This window comes from Pan paniscus, chromosome 1, assembly GCF_029289425.2.
Source record: "Pan paniscus chromosome 1, NHGRI_mPanPan1-v2.0_pri, whole genome shotgun sequence".
NCBI lineage: Eukaryota > Metazoa > Chordata > Mammalia > Primates > Hominidae > Pan > Pan paniscus.
In genome coordinates this window covers 93,390,293-93,407,544 of record NC_073249.2, presented here as the reverse complement: position 1 = coordinate 93,407,544, position 17,252 = coordinate 93,390,293, and positions in this window count along the sequence as shown.

Sequence of the window (17,252 nt, the reverse complement as noted above, 5' to 3'; positions counted from 1 at the left end):
TCCCTCAATTCATTGAAATAGCCGCAATAAAACACTGTGGAAGTCAAATGTTTCCTGGAGCCTCCACCAGTTACCTGCTGCATCTTTTACAGTTAAAGTTAACACACTCAAAAGGGATTGTATTTCTATCTGGAATGGAGTAATTGGTACTGCCTTTCTGTCTGTCCAACCCCACCGCCACTTTCCTTATTTCTGTGCTTTATTTTCAGAGAATTAAGGAGATTCTATGTATGGAAAATGCATATTTTGACTGTTTTGGTTTTAATAGCCCAAGTTAAACCTATAAATGTAATACAATTCCAATAAAATGCCTGTTCAAGGATAGATACGTAACAATGAAGTTTTGGAAGTAACTTGAATGCTGAAAAGAATAAAGATGTTGTGCAGGAAAGGAAAAATTTAGACATTTATGAACATGAATAGATGTCACAGCGTAATGTTGAGTGAAAAAGTTAGAAGTTAATGAGAGAAGTAGCACTATTCTATTTATGCAGATAAAAAAACATACGAAATACACATATAGTATTCGTAGTATGTTTGCATATTTGGGAGAGACAGTCAAGGAAAGAAAACGCGTGTGTGACCACAGGAAATGAAAGCGTAGGCAAGAGGAAACGTAAGTCTTTGTGATGGAAGATGATAGACTGAAGAAAGGAAAAAACTGTGAACTAAGAGTCAAAAACAGTCAAGTTTCAGTCCTGGCTCTGTCACTTACTAAACTGGGTGACCTTAGGCATGTCACTGACCCTGTTTTCCAGTCTTTTGAATGCCCTTCTCATTCAGTTGTTGTGAGATCTAAATGAAATTCTATTCATCAAAGTTTCTTTATAATCTACAAGTGCTCTATGAATGCACGATATCATATGTACTGCAAATAACTTATGTGACCCAAACTACATCAATGCGTCCTACCACACCACGCCTCATACTGAATGGGCCTCCCATATGCCCCATCTCTGCGGCTGGGATCTCCAGATGGAGGGGATCCGAGGCCTGGAGGCGCTTGGGCTGTGGGGGATGGAGGTGAGGTGAGAGTGTGGAGGGTTGGGCAGCATGGTTCATTATCACCTTATCTCCCTTTTCACATTTTTCAGCCCTCACCCACCAGCAGTTTGCCCCTTCCCCCTACTTGGCGCTTTCTCTGCCTGGACTTGACATACATGGTGAGTGGAAGAGTCCTCCTGGGCTGTGGGCTGTAGCATTGGAGGACAGGGGGTGAGAAATGGACTGAGATTACAATGGAAGGGATATTATTGGGATTCTAAGAAGAATTCTGACCTTCCAAGGCAAGAGACCCAGTAATATTCTCTCCCCAGAGAAAAGTCCCCTAACACCCTGGGAATGCAAAGACCTGGGGCAGGGGGTGGTAGAGAAGACACCCCAGCACACCCGAAAGAGGGGGAGGGGGAAAGGAGAAAAAAGAGGCTTGAGAGGGCACAGGGAGAATTCTTATTTCTGTGCTCTCTCAAGAGGAGAGGGGCTTGCATTGCGAAGCTAACGAACTTCTTCCCAAATTCTCTGTGCGGGATTTGGCTGCTCCCAGAGGGGGGTCCTTTCTAACAAGGTGCCCCCGGGCCCTGCCCCTCCCTCCCCAGGAGCTGAAGCCGCCAAAGGTTCGTGGAATATAATGGATCATTTTCCAATTTACCAGGGTCTTAGAGATTACGCCGCTAATCCCATCAAAGACCATCTGCTTACATTGTCCCTCCTGAGCCAAAATAAATAGATCCTTTACTCCCTCCACTTCAACTCCTCTGGGGTATTGTAGCAGGAGAAAGTTCGACAAGGCCCATCCCATTTCCCCCTCCCTCCCGCTGAGGGCTGGACAGAAAAGGAGAAAACAAACTTAGCTTGTCTGAGGTGTGAAAGGTCACTTACGATCCTGACCTGCATTCTTCTCGGGAGCCTGCGACGATGGGAATTGGGGAGAGGGGCGGGCCCCGGGGCTCTGGAGGTCTCTCAGGATCAGCCCCCTGCGGAGGTGTGGGACAGGCTGTTCTGTGCCCCACCAGCCTGCTGTCTCTGCTCTGAGGCCACCTTAGCCCCAGCCCATTTTTGGTTCCTTTCGAGTCTTTCTGAGTTTCTTCCACCTATGACTGTTGGGAAATAATTATTAAAATCTAATTTTCATCCCTCCCTTGCCAGAACTGTGGGAAAAAGGACACGAAAATCCACATAAACACTAATTTGATTCCATCTAAGAGTCATTTGTTCTATAGGCTTTCCACATTTCTTCTCTTATTTCTTATTACTCTGTTGCAGAAAGGGGCTTCGTAAATGGGGAAGAGAGGAGCTTGGGGGAGTGCCTTCTAGCCCAAGGTCTCGGGGAAGTTGAGGACTAGAACCAGGAGTGTGTATGTGCAAACTGGGCTTCAGAAATTAGATTATGCACATTATATATTAAAAGGTGATAAGCGCTATGGACGATAAATGAAATGTAAAACAGCATAAGGGGATGGGGTGGGGCCTCATTGAGAAGTCGGCATTGGAGCAAAGACTTAGAGGAGATAAGAGAGTTATTCGCGAGGAAATCAGGAAAAAGTTCCACACACAAAGAACATCCAGTCTCTTCTCACAGTTTCCTTCCATCTTGGCTGCCTCTACCCCATTTTGTTCTTCAGTCATCATTGTTAGCAGCTGTTTTCTAACCTGTTCACGAACTAAAGGGGCTTCCAGCAACCGTCTTATCCTTTGCAGGACAATCTGCAGGGTCAGGTCTCCCAAACTCTGGCAAACAGCTGCCTGTTGGGGATGACTCTGCCCTAGACTCATCTGGTCTCCCGTAAAGACACGTTTTACTTTAGAAAAGCAGCGTAGGGTGACAGAAACAACATAGGCATCGGAGTCAGGAAGATCTCATTTTGAATGAAGCCCAGCTCTGCTACTTATGAGCGATGTGATCCTGGGTATGGCTCCTGGACTCTCTGGCTCTCCATTTCCTCGTTGTAAAACAAGTATCATGCCTACCTCATCAGGCTGCTGGGGAAATGTACAGATCCTGGTGGGTGCTCTGCACACAGCACTGTGTGAGATAGAGCAGAGAATGGGCCCCAAACCATAGAGAAGTTAGAATTTGCTTAAGAAATTCAACAGGGATATGTAAAGCACTGCATTTAGAGACAAAATATAAATTTTCTAGTTACAAGATTTGTTCATTTGACAAGTGTTTGCTGGATGACTCTATGGACCAGGCACTAAGGGACATAAGGGGAAGGAGACATCTGCCCTAATTAAAGATCACAAATTATTGCTCAGAAAATATAGATAGAAATTCTATGGAGAGAGAAAGAGATCCTGTTCAACGGGGGTAATGTAGAATCGGGAAAGGTTTCACTAAAGAGTTGGGCATGAGCTGGGTGTTCTTTGAAGGAAGGATAGGACCCAAACATTGAGACAGTAGGACAAAGCAGTGCATGTGAGAGACCAGGCTTGACAATTATGCATATCGGAAAGACCTGAACATTTAGGTAACCATAAGCTCAGTATGAGCCAGTAACGTGATGGAACTGCTAAGAGCTAATGTGGTCTTTGGCTCTGGGAAGAAGAATCACATTCCAGTCAAGAAAGCTGAAGAGTGTTACTGTACTTGTAACTGACTCCATCTGAAGCAAGATACTGACATGTAAGAGAGCACTGAGAAGAGGATTAACCAAATGTCCAAGGGGCTCTGCCATATATAAGGGATGTGGCCGTGGGCAGGTTACTTCATGTCTCTCATCTTCATTTCCCTTATCAATAAAATCAGAACGAAGTTTATTGCGCAGGGTTCATAGTGAGGGTTAAATGAGATTGTATGAGAATACCTACTAAAGTGCCTGGCACATGGGAAATACTTCAAATGATTCTTGAAAAAGAAGTCTTCATTAAGTGAAGAATTACGAACAAACTGATCTTGGAGCTGTGGTACCTGTCTTTAACTATTTAATGGGCAATCCGCATAGAAGAGGGGCAGACTTATTGAATCGTACAGGAAAAGAATCAGTGAGTGGAAATGAAAAGGAACCGCATTAGGATTTGGCATAAAGAAGAATGTACAAATGGTCAGAAAAGACCAAATACAGAGAATGTTTAGTCAAGAACAGCCACCAATTCTTGGTGATTTTAGACCAAGATATAGAAGAATGAATTTCTGTTTTGAGTAAGTGATTGAACTACCTGATTTCTTAGCGGTATGCGCCGGTAGTCCCAGCTACGCTGGAGGCTGAGGTGAGAGGGTCGCTTGAGCTTGGGTGGTTAAGGCTTCAATGAGCTGAGATCACACCACTGCACTCTAGCCTGGATGACAGAGCAAGACCCTATCTCTAAATAAATAAATGAATAAAATAAAAAATAAAATTTGAACTAGCTGATTTCTAACATTCTTTCCAATGTCAAAGTTCTAACACAAAGCAGTGAATATGTCAACTTACATTAAAAATTTTAAGCTTCCTCAAAGTTTCACGAAGGCAGGGATCATGGCCATGTGGTCCATTTCTCCATCAATGGCCCAGAAGAGTACTGGGCATATAACATGCATTTGATAAATATTTGTTTAATGAATAAATGAATGGAATAAATAATGCATGTCAAAGTTCTTGTACACTGGAAAATACTGCAGATAGTTATAAGTAGCCATGATAATCACTGGCTTTTTTTTCTTTTTCTTTTTTTTTTTTTTTGAGACAGAGTCTTGCTCTGTCACCCAGGCTGGAGTGCAGTGGCACGATCTCGGCTCACTGCAACCTCCGCCTCCCAGGTTTAACCGATTCTTCTGCCTCAGCCTCCCGAGTAGCTGGGATTACAGGTGTGTGCCACCGCATCCGGCTAATTTTTGTATTTTTAGTAGAGATGGGGTTTCACCAGGTTGGCCAGGCTGGTCTCGAACTCCTGACCTCAGGTGATCTGCCCGCCTCAGCCTCCCAAAGTGCTGGGATTACAGGTGTGAGCCACTGCGCCTGGCTGATAATCACTGACTTTTTTTAGTGTTCTGTTACAAGTGCTTTATATGCATTATTATAAAGACAGTGTTACAGGAGCTCGGTGTAAAAAGCACAATGCTCACTACTTCTCCTCCCCTACCATGGGAAGAAGGGAGACCTGGAGGAAACAGGAAAGACCAGGAAATTACCATCCACAGAAGAGAGGACAGAGGGTAAGACGGTGGTCTTGGTTTCATTGTGCTAAAGGCAACTGGGAGGGGCATGGCTGGGCTGCATATCCACTGATGCCTGCTAAAATAGGACGCTGAACAGAACAACTTTAGGAATGGAGATGATACAGAGAAGCGGTTTTGTCTTAGAGTTACAAACCCAAGCAGAGTGAAGCTAAGAAGGTGGCATCTTTCCACTGGCGCTATGTTCATGACTCAGAAGGCTTGCATTATGGTGGCGAAGGCATAATCAACTCCCTGTAGCCGTCTACTACCTCAGTAACTTTTTAGGGTTTCCTGACTGAGACAGAATTTATTCAAAGGCCCTTGGCTTTTGGCAGTGCTTTCTCTCCTGTATCGAAGAACCAATACTTGGTCAAAAAATACAATGAAGAGTTTCCAGTAGTTACACAGCCTGATTTCTGCTTTGCTTTTACTTTGCTGAGAAGGGCTATAGTCACAGTCTCTCTCTCTCTCTCTCTCAATAAATGGGAGGAGAGGGGTCTGTGGTGTCCTGAGGAAGAAATGGGTGAGGCAGTAACTTCCCCAGGGTACTATTACTCAATTAAAAAAAAAAATCTAGACCAGGCGTGGTGGCTCGCTCCTGTAATCTCAGCACTTTGGGAGGCTGAGGTGGGGAAAATCACCTGAGGTCAGGAGTTTGAGACTGGCCTTGCCAACATGGTGAAACCCCGTCTCTACTAAAAATACAAAAATTAGCAGGGCATGGTGGTGTGCACCTATAATCCCAGCTACTCAGGAGGCTGAGGCAGGAGAATCGCTTGAACCCAGGAGGCAGAGGTTGCAGTGAGCCGAGTTCGCGCAACTGCACTCCAGCCTGGGCGACAGCAAGACTCCGTCTTAAAAAAAAAACAAAAACAAAAAACAAAACAAACAAACAAACAAACAAAAACGAAAAAAAGAAAGAAAAGAAAAAAAGAAAAAGAAAAAATAAATTCTGTCATCAGATCTTTCCCCAATCAGTGTAGATTGGGTAATCCTATCTAAATGCCTTCTCACCCTAATCCAGATTTCCCATGCAATGTTCCCATTTTTTTTCCCTTTCTTATGCCCTTTTTGGAGCCAGAGAACTCTAATTCCACGGGCTATCTGAAAAGAAGAAACCCTAGGTAATATGTATTTGGCTCCCCCAGGTTTTCTCTTCGTTGCCTGCTTCAATGTCTTTATCACTGAAGAGAGTGCATCATTTGAAAAGACAGATATAGAAGGGGAAAGGGTGCTTAAAGTCTGGGGAATACAGAGGAGGTGCCCCTCCTGGGCAGCCCCTGGATTGGAAGAAGTTCTGGTCCCTTGGTTTGTTGCCTTGTGCCGCCACCTAGTGTCCCAAGACCTTAAAATATCATACCTATATTTCATTCATTCAGATTCATTTATTCACTGATTCTTTCCATCTTTCAGCAAAATATATTAAACCTTCCCTCTAGCCAACTATGGAGGCAAGTTGCCCTACCCCTCCAGTTGTTTCTAGGAATTCCTGTTGTCATTCTGTTCTAGACAGTTCCCTTGCTGTCCTTTGCTTTCTGTGAAAAGAGACTTTAACCTTTCTCTGAATATTCCAGGTAAATTTAATTCTAGTACTTCTTGCTATGGTTCAGACTCATTCCCTTCTGTTAGTGTAAGTGGAGACTAGGTGCTCTGTAATCCCTTCCTAACAATCCATTTCCAGTCAAGGCTCTGGGTGGATGAGAGTGTCCACTGAAGACAGCAGGAGGGAGAAATGACACAGTGTGAGGTTAGACAATGCTGTCACCTATTTGACACTTTATAAAGAGGGTCTGTATATGTCAGGATATTTCATTTTTACAGCACCCTACTGAGGTTCACAGGGCATGTATTAGCATTCCCATTTCACAGGTGAGGAAACAGGCTAAAGAAAGTCAATAGCTGGGCGTGGTGGCATGTGCCTGTGGTCCCAGCTACTTGGGAGACTGTGGTGGGAGGATCACCTGAGCCCAGGAGGTTGAGGTTGTGGCGAGCTGAGTTTGGGCCACTGCACTCCAGCCTGGACAACTAGAGTGAGACCCTGTGTCAAAAAAAAAAAAAAAAAGAAAAGAAAAGAAAGAAAGAAAAAGAAAAGAAAGAAAGAAAAAGAAAAGAAAAGAAAAAAAAAGAAAGTCAAGCAGTTGATTGACAGGGATGTAATGGAAAAGCTGAGCAAGTAACAGGTCTCCTGGCTCTCATTCAGGGTATACGTCTTTTTTTTTTTTTTTTTTTTTTTTTTTTATGGAGTCTCGCTCTGTCACCCAGGCTGGAATGTGGTGGCATGATCTCGGCTCACTGCAACCTCCGCCTCCCGGGTTCTAGCGATTCTCCTGCCTCAGCCTCCCAAGTAGCAGGGATTACAGGCGCGCACCACCATGCCCAGTTAACTTTTTGTATTTTTAGTAGAGACAGGGTTTCACCACGATGGATGGCCAAGCTGGTTTCGAACTCCTGACCTCAAGTGATCTGCCGGCCTCGGCCTCCCACAGTGCTAGGATTACAGGCGTGAGCCACCGCGCCCGGCTGAGGGTGTATGTCTTTACATCGGGCTGTCCAAAATAAGAATGGAAACCTAGAATAGAAAGCTCCTCCCAGGCCGGGAGGAGAAGACAGGCAGAGGGCAGCGGTGTCACAACAAGCGGTGCTCCAGAGGGGAGTGGATATGGCCTGGAGAGCGAAGAGGGCTTTTTCCTGCCTAAGAGGTGAGTGAGACTCCTTCTGTGGCACAAATGCTCCTCCTGGTGGCCGCACCAGGCTATGGCAGGGAAGAGGAAACGAAGGAGGCGGGCTGGAGGGGCTGAGCTGGGTTGGGAAGAAAGTCCCGGAAGTAGCATCATTTAATCGACATTGATGTGAATTTCCAGAAAGGCAGACATATTCATACTCAAATGTAAACAGATAAAATCCAGTTTGAATGTATTTTATTTATTCCCATGATTACTATATCTATTATTAAGCTCTTAATCTTTACTAGGCACCTTTCTAAGTGTTTTACTTGCATCTTATTTAATCCTCACAACTCCATGAGGAGGTTAAGCAATGGGCACTGAATCACACAAGCAGAAAGTGGTGGAGGCAGGACTTGAACCCAGATCTGCATGACTTCAAAGCCCAGAACACGGCTTCCCTCTTCCCAACATTCAGGACAGAACTGACTGTCAAAGTAGGCAAAATTTATTTATGTCAGAATCCAATGGAAAAAAATAGTCTCTCGTTTTAGGGGTATCCCTGATGTATTCCAGCTTCCAAGTACTGATTCCCTCCTAAAAGGCAATTCAGGTCAGAAATACAGCACAACAGCTCACCTGACAGAACCTGGAATGCAGAAGTGGAAGGATTAGCAAGAATGGACCAAATGTTTGATTAATTTGAATCAGTCAAACTAAAATTGGTACATTGTACATGCCTACTCTGGACACTGCTTAGTGGGGGAGATAATGTTCGAGATACAGAGATGGCTAAGAAATAGTCCATATCCTCTGAGAACATAAAAGAGTAGAGGGGGAGACAAACATTTACAAAAGTATCTCTGAGATGAGGAAAAATATGGTTTAAAAAAAGGCAAAAATACTAAGAGTGGGAGTTGGAAGAGGTAGACCTAAATGACTCCTTGGAAGATTTGAAAGGGTTTTCTGGCCGGGTGTGGTGGTTCAAGCCTATAATCTCAGTACTTTTTTTTTTTTTTTTTTTTTTTTTTTGAGACGGAGTCTCGCTCTGTCGCCCAGGCTGGAGTGCAGTGGCGCGATCTCGGCTCACTGCAAGCTCCGCCTCCCGGGTTCACGCCATTCTCCTGCCTCAGCCTCCCAAGTAGCTGGGACTACAGGCGCCCGCCATCACGCCCGGCTAATTTTTTGTATTTTTAGTAGAGACGGGGTTTCACCGTGTTAGCCAGGATGGTCTCGATCTCCTGACCTCGTGATCCGCCCGCCTCGGCCTCCCAAAGTGCTGGGATTACAGGCGTGAGCCACCGCGCCCGGCCAATCTCAGTACTTTTGAAGGCTGAGGAGGGAGGATCGCTTGGGCCCAGGAGTTCGAGGTTGCAATGAGCTATGATTGCGCCAGTGCATTCCAGCCTTGGTGACCGAGTGAGACCCTGTCTCAAAATTTAATTAATTAATTATTATTATTATTATTATTTGAGGTGGAGTTTCGCTCTTGTTGTCCAGGACGGAGTGCAGTGGTGCGATCTTGGCTCACCGCAACCTCTGCCTCCCGGGTTCAAGCAATTCTCCTGCCTCAGCCTCCCGAGTAGCTGGGATTACAGGCATGTGCCACCACACATGGCTAATTTTCTATTTTTAGTAGAGATGGAGTTTCTCCATGTTGGTCAGGCTGGTCTCGAACTCCCAACCTCAGGTGATCCATCCACCTTGGCTTCCCAAAGTGCTGGGATTACAGGTGTGAGCCACCGCACCCGGCAATTAATTTTTAAAAAGAAAGGGTTTTCTGTGGAGGTGGCAGCTGAACTGGGCTTTAAGTATTGATAGGATTTCAACAGACACATATGAGAGGGGGGGTTAGATAGGGAAGAAAGGGAATCACAGAGAGAAGCAATAGCAAGAACAAAGACTTGGGTCATGGGGGGAAGTGCAGGGCATGCTGAAAACTTGTGTTCTTGGCTAGATGGAATATAAGGTTCACCAAGGGCATAGGCAGGAGATAAGGCTGGCATTAGAGGGTAGAGAGCCTTGGACACCAGGCTAAAGGGTTAGAACCCCACTCGGCAATAGGAATCATTTAGGATTTTCACTTGTAAGGAGTAATGTTTAAAAGTATGCTTTATAATGACATCTGTCAGTGATAGTTGAAGAAGGTTTGCTAATTTCCAGGCAAAAGAACACTGAGGCCAGGTGCAGTGGTCTCATGCCTGTAATCCCAACACTTTGGGAGGCCAAGCAGGAGAATGGTTTAAGGCCAGGAGTTTGAGACCAGCCTGGTCAACAGAGCAAGATGCTGTCTCTACCAAAAAAAAAAAAAGAGAGAGAGAGAGAAAGGAACAGTGAGGCTGGCCTAAGGAGTTGGTGGTGGGCAGATAAAGAGAGGGCAGATGTACTATACAGTGAACATGGGGGACCTGGAAACTGGCTGGATATGGTACTGAGGAGCAGGGAGAGATTATGTGGTGAAACTCCACACAGAGGCGTGGGCACTAACTAAACTTATTGAATATCACCACTTTCTGGTAGTTTCCTTATCTCTAAAAATGGACATAGTAAATCAGCCTTACACGGTTATTGTGGAAAGACTGGATTTGATTCTGCATGTAAGGTACCTGGCAAATAAAGCAGGCACTCAGTATGTGGCAGCTATTATTTTTATGGGTTTGAACATGATGACTAAAAGTTTGATGATGACATTGACCAAAGTAGGAAACACAGTGGGAGGAGTGGGTTTTTCTCTTTGTCTGTGTGTGGCAGTGGGGATGGTGGGGGAAACTGGCTAACAAATTCAGTTTGAGATCTGCGGAATTTGAGGAATCGCATCTAGGTAGAGCTGTCTAGGAGGCAACTACATAATTTGGGTCTGGAATTCCATTTGGGCTATGAATCAGCAAGATAAAGGAGAAAACTGAAGCCACAGGATCAGGTGAGAAAACCCAGAGGGAGGGAAGAGCTAGGAGAGTGATGGTTGAGACACATGAACATGGCCTGCAGGCCTGCAGGATCCCAGCCCTCACTGAGAGAGGAGAATCAGGAAAGGGCGAACCATGCAGCCGGGAGAAGACAGCCTCAGGCGGGAGGGCAAGGACCTGCACCCCAGGCTACCACGAGGTGAAGAAAAGGCTTTTGATAGGGCTTTAAAGTTGCCTAGGACCCCGAAGACTGCAATTTCAGGAGTGAGGAGCTGGACCCCAGAATTCAAGATGCTGAGAGGTACATGAGAGTCAATAGACACTTCTCAGCACTCTAAAGTCTGATGGGGACTGGGCGTGGTGGCTCACGCCTGTAATCTCAACACTTTGGGAGGCTGAGGTGGGCAGATCACCTGAGGTCAGAGTTCGAGACCAGCCTGGCCAACATGGTGAAACCCCATTTCTACTAAAAATACAAAAAAAATTAGCCGGGCGTGGTGGCGGGCGCCTGTAATCCCAGCAACTCTGGGGGCTGAGGCAGGAGAATCGCTTGAACCTGGGAGGTGGAGGTTGCAGTGAGCCAAGATTGTGCCACTGCGCCCCAACCTGGGCAACAGAGCAAGACTTCGTCTCAAAAAAAAAAAATGGTGAAGGAAGGAGAAAAGAATATGGTAGTTTGAGGATAATGGAATTTTTCTTTTTTCTTGCGTAGAAGAGATTTAAGTATGTTTTTGGCAGAGGGAAGAAATTACTACTCTATTAATGGGAGGCAGCAATGGCATAATGCAAAGGTTAGGGGAGGAAAGAAGGACAAAGTGCTTTTGAAAGGTCATTCTCAACAAGGAGGGGAAAATAATCTCTCAGAGACAGGAATTTAGGAAGAGAGGGAGATAGAGGAAGATACTAAAGAGTTACAAAAAAATTACTTTGGAAGCTTGCGCAGGTTGGCCTAGAAACCTCTATGAACAAGAGCAGCAACAGTGGGGTTAGAGGAAAGTGGAGAAGATTGGGAATTATCCCTATGGGAAATTGGTCCCTCTCTGCCTTTCAATTAAGTTGTGTGCCCCAGGGGAGTTGTGAGGGTACTTGGAAGGGAATGATGAAGGATTTAGGGAAAAGGTGGAGCTGAGAGTTGGAGGGTCAGATATAATCTATTACAATGGCAACAATTAAAACGATAATATCCAATATTGGCAAGGATGTTATCATATACTGAGGTATAATTTTTCTGGAAGGCCAATTTGGCAAAATGTATTAAAATCTTTTCAAATGCGTATACTTCGTGGCCCTCTATTTGCAGTTCTAAGTATTCAATCTAAGGAAATAAAAGATATGTACAGATATGTTCAGTGCTCTTTATTTATTTGAAACAGAGTCTCACTCTGTTGCCCAGGCTGGAGAACAGTGGTGCGATCATGGTTCACTGAAGCCTTGACCTCCCAGGCTCATATGATCCTCCCACCTCAGCCTCCTGAATAGGTGGGACCACAGGCATTCTCTACCACTCTCGGCTAATTGTTTTATTTTTTGTAGAGACAGGGTCTCCTTATGTTGCCCAGGCTGGTCTTACTCTTGGGATCATATAATCCTCCCACCTCAGCCTCCCAAAGTGTTGGGATTACAAGCACGGGCCACCACACCTGGACTCATTCGGTACTATTCCTGATAGCTAAAAAAAAAGAGGAAACAATCAAATTTTCAACAAGGCAGTAGAATACAGTACATGGTTAGAAGATAATACTTATCAGGCACTAAAAATGTAGAAAAGTATTTATTGGCATGATCAAATGATCATGACATTAGTAAGTGTAAAAGAAAACATAATACATAAAATATAAGTATGTTCCTATTCTTTTAAATACCTACCTGTCTACATACACAGATACATGCATACACATATTTAGAGAGAGGGAGGGAAGGAGAGAGAGAGGTATCTGGCTTGAGCAGCTAGGGAAGTAGTGTGACCATTAGCTAGGACAAAGAATTGAGGAGAAATTAGCAGTGTTGGTGCAGAAAATACAGAGTTCCTGTTAGGTTTAACCTGTGAAATATCCTGGGGATATGCCACAAGCGTGGCTGCACACATAGGTCTGAAGCTCAAGAGAGAGATTTCAGCTATAGACATCAGGAGCCATCAGCCTTTAGAGGTTGCTTAAAACTTAGGAGTAGATGATACTACCCTGAAAAGGAGTAAAGAAGAGAGGGCAGCCGAAGACAGACCGCCTCCCCCCATCCTCAGCAATTAAACAATACTATTTACAGGGTGGGCGAAAGGAGTAGAGCCTGCAAAGAATAGTCTCTAAATTGCTAGCAATCTATAGTTCTACTACCCCAGCCGAGTACTGGAAACATGTAACCTTGTTTCCACTTTATTGATAAAATGCACAGGAGCTCTCTTCCGTCACCTTTCCTCACTCAAGGGTCTGTGTATAATTCTGACTCATGCCTTTAACCCTTCTGCCTAATTCAGAGGCGACTTCTCACCTCCTTGTAAAGGCCAACCAATTCCTTGAATCCGCTAACTTCTCAATTGTCTCCCTCTGATGGTGTACTCTGAGATGATCTCTTTATCAAACATTTTCAGCATCCCCTGTGCCACTAGCTTTGTTTCCTTTACTTACAAATACGCCAGGATTTTCTCGATCCTGAGAACTCTAACTGGCATGATTGTCTCCAATATTTCCTGCTGTTTCCTCCCTATAGTGCCAAACTTCTCCAATGCATGGTCTACACTCACTCCACAGCCCTCTTCCTTATAAACCACGGCAATGTCAAGCAACTCCCTAAACTGAAACTGCCCCCTCAAAAGTTACTGGTAATCTCCTTATCTTAAAATCCAGTGGGTTTCATTTGGCCATCACAGTCTTTGATCCTTCTGCAAATTTGATGACGCTGACCATCTTTCTTTCTTGAAAACTCTTTCCATTTTGGTTCAATTAACACTTACCGGTTCCCCTTTGGTTCAATAAACATTGACTGAACACCTCTTAGGTGCTAAAATAAAAAAGATGCAATACTTGATATCGGAGTGTGAGAAGTTTTAACCTAGTTGGGAAGTGTCAATGAATTTCACAACAGAGATCTTTGCCCTGTTGAGAAAGGCTGAAGTGGTAGATGCAAACTCTGTGAGTTGAGGAGTTCAGCCAACTTACAATGGGAAGAGAGGGAGAGGAAATAGCAAACGTAATTGATATTGTCAAGAAATTTACTGGAGAAGAGAAAAAGAAAACTTTCTAGAAAATGCCTATAAGTGGCTATAGGACAATGGAGCAGTGTTTTCAGAATGTGGAGAGACTTCAGCATGTTCTTAGAATGAAGAGAAGTGCAAGTAGACAAGAAGAAGTTGAAAACAGAGGAGAGTGAGAAGATAATGGATGGGGCAAAGTCCTGGAAGTACCAGGAAGTGTTGGGATGCATATCACAGAGCTGCTATGAACAGAGGGAGGGCGCTCTTCCACTACATCATACTTAAGCATGTATGATTTGAGGGTGAAAAAGAGTTCCTCCTTTGGTACTATACTGGAGAGGTTATAGATAGGTGGCCCAAATACTTGGCCTAAAGATGTGGTTTTTTTTTTTTGATCTGCAAAGAATTTTAAAGTAATTGGAACTTGTTGCTAACACTTACAGATCATGAGATTTCAAATAAAAATCTGTATTACCAGCTTCTTAAAAACTAGGCCAGGGTTAGTGGCTCATGTCTGTAATCCCAGCACTTTGGGAAGCCAAGGCAGGTGGATCATCTGAGACCAGGAGTTCGAGACCAGCCTGGCCAACATGGTGAAACCCGTCTCTACTAAAAACACAAAAATTAGCCAGGTGTCGTGGTGTGCGCTTGTAATCCCAGCTGCTCGGGAGGCTGAGGCAGGAGAATCGTTTGAACCCAGGAGGTGAAGGTTGCAGTGAGGCGAGATCACGCCACTGTACTCCAGCCTGGTGACAGCCACTCTGTCTCAAAAAAACAAAAAACAAAAACAACAATAACAAACAAACAAAAACCTGGAAGATGTGGCAACACTCACATTGGTAACATGACACAGCTGACTTTAGATGGGCCATGGCCTCTCCAGTCTCCACAACTCCCTAACGCTTACCACTGGACCACTTCACTCATTTGCATGATAGTTCTCTAGGCATCTGATTCTGTCACTCCTTCTATTATTATCTCCCCTGCTTTTCAGACTGACTCTTCCATGTTACTTTCAGTGGCTTCTCTCTCTCGTATTGGATAGCTAGATGTTACTTCTGTTCTCAATCTTTTCCCACATGTTTTTCCTCTGATAACTTGTTCAGCTATCATTTCCATGTAGATCACTTGCAACTCGGTATTATAAAATCATTTAATATTGAAGTTGAAAAAGAATTTAGAAATCAAATAATTCAATCTTCTCAATCTCTGAAACCTTGTTGGGTAACAGAATTCTGTAACTCAAAAGAACTTTAGAAATTAATCAGCAGTTTAATTTACAAATAAGGAAATTGAGGTCTCGGAGAGATTAAGCAATACTTTCTACCTCACCACACAATTCTGAGCAATTCAATACACATTTTCTGGGCTCCTACTTTCTGCAAGGCACTGTGGGGGAATATAAAGTTGAACAAGGCAGAATTCCTTCCCTCAAGAAAGCCACTTCTGTTGGAGCAGACAGACATGCACTGTGGTCTGTCCTGTAATGTGGTAAGTCCTATAATGGAGAAATGAACATAATATTATGGGACAACAGAGGGAAGCAAAGTTTCTTTTCTTTTCTTTTTTTTTTTTTGAGACGCACCCTCGCTCTGTCGCCAGGCTGGAGTGCAGTGGCGCCATCTCGGCTCACTGCAACCTCCACCTCCCAGGTTCAAGTGATTCCCCTGGCTCAGCCTCCCAAGTAGCTGGGACTGCAGGCGCACGCCACCATGCCCGACTAATTTTTTGTATTTTAGTAGAGACGGGGTTTCACCATGTCGGTCAGGCTTGTCTCGAACTCCTGACCTCGTGATCCACCCGCCTCGGCCTCCCAAAGTGCTGGGATTAGAGGCACGAGCCACTGCACGCGGCCCGAGAAGCCAAGTTTTAATACTGGATATCTGTTTTTTTAACTAGATGAGTAGGATCTTAAGAAGGGGATGGGCATGTTCTTCCTTATAGCTATCGTTGCACGTATGTATCTTTACTATATGAGGGAATAGACTTATGCATATGAAGGGATTTGTCCAAGATGACACTGTTAATTAAAGACAAGGTTAGGTCTAGAAATCAGGTCTCCTAACTCCAACTCCAGTGCTCTTTCCCTTATATCTCAGTGTGACATATCACCCCTTATCTCTCTTGAGCACTATCCCATATTGTTAATTGCCTGTTAGGCATTTCTTCCAGTTAGGGTGGATCAAAAATCCTGTGGCCACATACAACACACAACAATATACATAACCATAACAACATACTTCATATCTATTTTGGCAATAAGTCCTGTTAACTTGTCCTTCCAAATGTTTTTTGGGGGTGAGATGCAGTGGCTCACGCCTGTAATCCCAACACTTTGGGAGGTTGAGGAGGGAGGATCACTTGAAACCAAGAGTCCAAGACCAGCCTGGGGAACATGACAAGACTCTGTTCTACAAAATTTAAAAATTAGCCAGATACAGTGGTGTGCACCTGTAGTCTCAACTACTTGGGAGGCTGAGACGGGAGGATTGCTCGAGCCCAGGAGTTCAAGGCTGCAGTGAGCTATGATCATGCTCGCTGCACTCCAGCCTAGGTGACAAAGTGAGACTCTGTCTCAAAAAAAAAAAAGTCTTTTTAATCTAGGCCTTTCTTTGGCAAACACTTCTACGACCCTAGTGGAAGTGGACAAACTTATTATCTTAATACGGTTTTGCCTTCAGCCTCTGAAAGACTCATAGAGCCTTATAGTTGAAAAGAACCTCAGAGGTTATCTATATCCAAACTTCAGCTGAAGACAGAATTGTTTCTATATTACTTCTGATCCTGACAATGGTCAGCCAGCTGCTGTGCAGGGCACTCCCTACCTTCAGAGGCAGCTCATTTCACTAGCAGACACCAAGGTAATTACAAAGTTCTGTCACTCACCTATGAAACATGTTTACTAACATGCCAGACACAGTGCTTGGGACACTGGATATATAGCTGCACAGGGTCCCCATTGGCCTTAAGTAACTTTCAGTTACTTAAGTTGAGTCTCTTCATCTCTAACATGGAGATTATTGAAGGCTTCTTGTGAGAATCACCTGGTATAAAGTGTGTAGAAATGCTCTTTAACCAAGGGCAATACATGTAAGGCTTTCCCCCCCAGCTCCCTCCTCTTTTTTTTTTTTTTTTTTAATTGAAGACTGGGTCTTGCTCTGTCCCCCAGGCTGGAGTGTAGTGGTGTGATCTCGGCTCACTACAGCCTAGACCTCCTGGGCTCGAGCAATCCTCCCACCTCAGCCTCCCAAGTAGCTGGGACTACAGGTGCACGCCACTGTGCCCGGCTAATTTTTGTATCTTTAGTAGAGATGGGGTTTCACCATGTTGCCCAGGCTGGTCTCGAACTCCTGGACTCAAGT